Source organism: Pongo abelii, chromosome 8 (genome assembly GCF_028885655.2).
Source record: "Pongo abelii isolate AG06213 chromosome 8, NHGRI_mPonAbe1-v2.0_pri, whole genome shotgun sequence".
Lineage (NCBI taxonomy): Eukaryota > Metazoa > Chordata > Mammalia > Primates > Hominidae > Pongo > Pongo abelii.
The window spans coordinates 94,316,182-94,322,181 of NC_071993.2; the positions used below are offsets into that span (position 1 = coordinate 94,316,182).

Below are 6,000 nucleotides of genomic sequence, written 5' to 3' on the forward strand. Positions count from 1 at the left end.
TTATTTCTTCCTGTTTTTACTTTAGCTTTTGTTGTTCTTTTAAAGTTCAAGTTGATCTTCAATATATCTCTCTGACCATTCAAACATTTGAAGTCTTTGTCAGCCTGTTTCAGAAATTAATTTTTTATTTTAATGTTTAATTTTTGTGAGTACATAGTAGGTGTATACATTTATGATGTACATGAGATGTTTTAATACAGGCATGCAATGTGTAATAATCACATCGTGTAGAATGGGATATTCATTCCCTCAAGCATTTATCCTTTGTATTACAAATAATCCAATTATACTTTTTTAGTTATTTTTTAATGTACAATTAAATTATTATTGACTATAGTCACCCTGTTTTGCTATCAAATAATAGGCCCCTTTGTCAAAAATGGGTTCACTGTACGTGCGTGGATTTGTTTCTGGGCTCTCTATTCTGTTCCATTGCTCTATGTCTGTTTTTATGCCAGGACCATGCCATTTGGGTTACTACAGCTCTGTAGTGTAATTTGAAATCAGGTAATGTGATTCCTCCGGTTTTCTTCTTTTTTCTTAGGAAAGCTTTGGCTATTCTGGATCTTTTGTGGTTCCATATAAATTTTAGGATTTTTTTTTCTATTTCTGTGAAGAATGTCACTGGTATTTTGACAGGGATTGCGTTGAATCTGTGGATTGCGTTGAATCTGTGGATTACTTTGGGTAGTATTGATATTTTAACAATATTGAGTCTTCCAATCCGTGAACATGAAACATTTTTTCATTTTTGGTGTCCTCTTCAATTTCTTTCATCAGTGTTTCAGAGTTTTCATTATAGAGACCTTACACTTCTTTGGTTAATTACTAGGTATTTAATTCTATTTGTGGCTATTGTAAATGGAATTACTTTTTTATTTCATTTTCAGATTGTTCACTGTAGGCATATAGAAATGCTACTGATTTTTGTATATTGATTTTGTATCCTGCAACTTCACTGGATTTGTTTATCAGTTCTAATAGTTTTTGGTGGATTCTTTAGGTTTTTTCCAAATATAAGATTATATCATCTGCATACAAGGATAATTCAACTTCTTCCTTTCCAATTTGGATGGCCTTATATTTTCCTCGTCTGATTGTTCTAGCTAGGAATTTTAGTTGTAAGTGGAATAACAGCTAACAATGGTGAAAGTGGGCATCCTTGTTGCATTCCAGATCTTAGAAAAATGGCTTTCAGTTTTTTCCCATTCAGCCTGATACTGTGTGTCTATTGTATATAACTTTTATTATGTTGAGGTATGTTCCTTCTATGCCATTTTATTTTTTTGAGGGGTTTTATCATGAAGGGATGTTGAATATTATCAAATGCTTTTTCTGAGTCAGTTGAAATGATTATATGGTTTTTGTCCTTCATTCTTTTTATGTATCACATTGATTAATTTGTGCATGTTGAACTATCCTTGCATCCCAGGGAAAAATTCCATTTGGTCATGAAGAATGATCTCTCTAAGGTATTGTTGAATTTAGTTTGCTAATATTATGTTGAGGATTTTTGCATCAATATTCATCAGAAGTATTGGCCTTTAGTTTTCTTTTTTTTGATGTGTCTTTGTCTGGTTTTGGTATCAGGGTAATACTGGCCTTGTAGGATGAGTTTCTAAGTATCCCCTCCTCCTCTATTTTTTGGAATAGTTTGAGTAGGATTGGTATTAGTTCTTCTTTAAATATTTGGTAGAATTCAGCTGTGAAGGTGTCAAGTCCAAGCCTGGAACCATGGCCCCAAGTGAGAACGTGCATTCCTGTTTTCCCATGTGATGCCTTTTCCAACACCACGCATGGCCCGCCCCACCCCCCATCCTATGCCCATAAAAACCCCAGGCTCCACTGACAGAGCAGAGAAGAGGAGAAGCAGCTGGACATAAGAGACTACAGTTTGATGTTGGAGAGAGGCAGCTTGACTTCAGAGGGATGGCTTGACAGCATTGCTTTGGGCAGGAGTCTGGCCAGGGATGGCCAAACTCTGTGGGAAGATCACCTTCCTGCTCCATTCCCTTTCCACTTAGAGCCACTTTCATCAGCAATAAAATCCTCCACATTTACCATCCTTGAATTCATTCATGTGACCTGATTTTTCCTGGATGCCAAACAAGAGCTTGGGTGCCACGGGTGTGGACGCTAAAGGGTGTCACACTGACCCTCTGCCCTCACTGGTGGAGAGCAACCGCCTCATCCAAAAAGACAGAGGGTCCACTGAGCTGTTTAACACTTCAGCTGTCCAAAAAAAGCAAAGCTAAAAGAGCACTGTAACAGATGCCCTCTGGGACTTTGGGGGTCGTGGGTACCTGCCTCTAGATGCTGCTGCAGGGCCTGCATGGAGTTTTGCTCCTGCTGTTGCCCAAAAACACTTGCCCAGCTCCCGTACCCACTCACCTGCATGTTCCCTCCTGTGAGGGGTTCAGTGCAATGGATTCCAGTGAGTGGAGTTTGCCCCAACTGGCACCTAAATAGCCAGCTATCCCCAGCACCCACACTCCAGTTCCCACCTGCGAAGGGGTCAGGGGAAATTTCCCGCTTTATAATGACTTGGAACTGAGGGGCAGGGGCTGAGGATTTTATCCCTTGAGTCAAAATCTAGAGTGGCCTTGTGAGAGCAATACTCACTTGGGTCAGAGCCTCCTGACCCTAGCTGTGACAAAACCGAAACCAGGGAGAACACATCCCCTCTTGGTGCCCTCTTTTATTTGCTGGCTGTGGATGCTTAAACTTCCCTTTGCTCCCTCTTCTCCTCTCTTTGACACCCTGCCTGAGGGGGGGTCAGGGTCAAAGACAAAAGGCATTAACATGAAGACAGATGGAGTTAAGCTCTGACTGACTAGGGGGCAGGTTTGAGGTGCAAGGAGTCAAGGACTTGATTCCTCTTTGTGGTTGTAATGAATTTACTTCAACTGGGGTCACCTTGAGGTTTCAGCATTTACAACCAGTGCCTAGCACATAATAGGGGCTCAATAAAATATAGTCGGGGGTGGGTGGGGGGAGCTGGGCGTGGTGGCTCACACCTGTAATCCCAACACTTTGGGAGTCCAAGGTGGGTGGATCACAAGGTCAGGAGTTCAAGACCAGCCTGGCCAATATGGTGAAACCCCTTCTGTACTCAAAATACAAAAATTAGCCAGGTGTGGTGGTGCACACCTGTAGTCCCAGCTACTTGATGGGCTGAGGCAGAAGAATCACTTGAACCCAGGAGGCAGAGGTTGCAGTGAACTGAGATTGTGCCACTGCACTCCAGCCTGGGTGACAGAGAGAGACTGTCTCAAAAAAAAAAAAAAAAAAAAAAAATATATATATATATATATATATATAGTCAGTCCTCTGTATCTCTGAGTTCTGCATCTGTGCATTCAACTAATGAAAACTGAAAATATTTTTTATATATGCATTTAGGACAAGCACAGTAGCTCACGCCTGTAATCTCAACACTTCGAGATGCTGAGGCAGGAGGATCGCATGAGCTTATGAGTTTCAGACCAGCCTGGGCAACATAGCAAGATCCTGTCTCTACTAAAAATTAAATTAAAAAAATCAGCCAGACATGGCGGTGCATGCCTATAGCACAGCTACTCAGAAAGCTGAGGCAGGAGAATTGCTTGAGCTGGGGAGAATGAGGCTGCAGTGAGCTGCAATCATGTCGCTGCACTCCATCCTGGGCGATGGGGTGAGATCCTGTCTCAAAAAAAAAAAAAAAAAAAAGTGCATTTATACTGAATATGTACAGAGTTTGTTTTCTTGTCATTATTCCCTAAACAATACAGTATAACAATATTTACATAGCATTTACATTGTATTAGGTATTATAAGTAATCTAGTGATGATTTAGAGGATATGGTATGATGTACATAGGTTATATGCAAATATGGCAGCATCTTATATCAGACACTTGAGCATCTGGATTTTGTTAGCCATGGGAGGTCCTAGAAGCAATCCCCCATGGATATGAAGGGACAACATATGTGTTGAATGAATTGAAGGAGCTAAAGTTCTGACCCTGGTAAGATGGTTGCTCCCAGCTCTGTCTTCTGGCTTTTCCTCTCCCTCTGGTGGGCGTATCCAGGCCAGGAGTCCCAAAGCTCTCACTCACCTCCTGAGAATGCCTAGACCAGTGGGGCTATAGGTGAGGCACCCCTGCTCTCTAGAACATGTCACCCCTTTGCTAACGTGCCAGTTATTTCTGGAGTCCCTTTTTTCTTACTGTGAGAGTAGTCAGATCCAGGGAACCAGGATGTGGGCTTTGGGAGGAAGGGGCTGGAAGAACTGCTTTGCTCCTAGGTCCTAGGCCTGCCTTCAGCCATGTGAAAGGGATCTTGGTCCTGTTCAGCTCGCCATGGTCTGCACGGGAGTTCAGGTCAAAGTCTTATCACATGTATTTTCTTGGCTTTGACCTTTGTGCTGTTATTTTTGTTTCTCTCAAGAACCTAAGGAGGGAAGGGGTCCCAGGGAAGGGAAGGAAAAGGAGAGAAGTGTTTGAAATCCTGAGTCCCTGCCATCCCTCCCTCTCTATGTAAATCTCTGCTCCTTTGTACTATGATTTAACTTATTCATGGAAATCTGTCTGAGGGAAGGCTGTGGTCAGAAGCTGGAAGATAGTCCATCCGCATGCCAGCTTACTGTCCCATTCATTTCAGTTGCGCTGACAGGCAATAAAGAATAGCAGGAGAAGCTAACAGATCATGTGCTTACTCTGTGCTTGGCCCTGGTCTACGTCTTTCACTTACAGTCTCAGATCCTCGCAGTAAACCCCGAGGTCGATACTGTTATGATTTCTATTTACAGATGAGGAAATGAGGCTCAGCAAGAAGTACCTTGTCCAAAGTCAGAATCTGCCCAAGTTCTAGGAGACAAAGTCCAGCAATCTGACTCTGGAGCCAGTGTTCCTACCCATTATGTTTGTCTCTCTCCTTCTCACAAGCGTACTGAGGAAAAGCCAACAGCTGCTTACTGTGGCTCAACCGGACTGCTACACACAAGGAATTTGCTCCTGAGGGTGGAAGGAAGTTCATCTGCCTTGAAGAACACACCCACACGGCAGGGCTAGGATGCCACCATCAGCTTTCCTTTTGACTTACACCTTGTCCACGTTGTCATCAAGTGACACACCAAACCACATCAGTCATTTCTTCGGCATGAAAGAATAAATTCGATATTTTCCTGGGTGGATTGTTTATATTTTTGTACTTCTGCCTAGAGAGTTACCATTTGGGCTTAATCGTTAATTGTCTTCATAGATTTATCCATATCTAAGTTTCCCAGTTTGCCAGTTGTTTCTAAAACATTTACTGACCAGTGTAAATAGCACCTTTTGTAGCATTTATATATCATTTTGGAAACAATCTATTGACCCAATATTTATTTTAATCTAGAAAGTTTTAGCAAGAGAGCTGAAGAAAGTGAACGTGGTAGGACAACTCATAGCCAGAGGGAATAGTATATTTGTTCTCAGTGAAATCATGGTTTGCTGGCACTAAAAACACGTTTCCAGCCAGAATGATGAGTGGGTCAGCCAAAGGACAAGAATACTGTATTTCTTTTCAGTAATCTAATTGGGTGCCCTTGGAAATCACTAGTGTCTGTCTGTGAAGGAGGAAAGACATAGAAAAGCTCTGTATTTGTCAGAATTATAATGAACTTTTAGATGATTTTTTTAAAGTCTCTAGAATATATTCAAGGAAACATTTTAAGGAATAACATCCTTATATGGCAAACACATCTTTAGCATATAAAATGACTTTATTTTTCACACAAATTTGGCTTCTCAAAATAACTGGTTTTAACTTTGTTGAACTAGAAAAGGGAGGCTCAAATTTTCTTCACATCTCCCTCCTTGCCTTCCAGACATTTATGAATGTTTTCTGAAACTAATTCGTTCTCAGGTGCTCCATTGAAGATAATTGGGCAATAATACAAGTTACAACTATGTCAAAGGTCACAGCAAACTGGGATAATAAAATAATTGGTAGGGTGTTTACAAGTTAAATAATGACTTCT

At 41.2% G+C, this 6,000-nt stretch overlaps 1 protein-coding gene across 1 annotated transcript in view; it reads left to right on the forward strand.

The window, feature by feature from the left end:
• The window catches only part of MINPP1 (multiple inositol-polyphosphate phosphatase 1), a 74,664-nt gene extending 69,497 nt beyond the window's left edge, over positions 1–5,167 (forward strand). The window contains exon 7 of the transcript XR_008510198.2: positions 4,925–5,167. The gene's annotated coding sequence lies outside the window, so the exon portion shown is untranslated. The remainder of the gene's footprint in view (positions 1–4,924) is intronic.
• Positions 5,168–6,000: the final 833 nt, after the last annotated feature.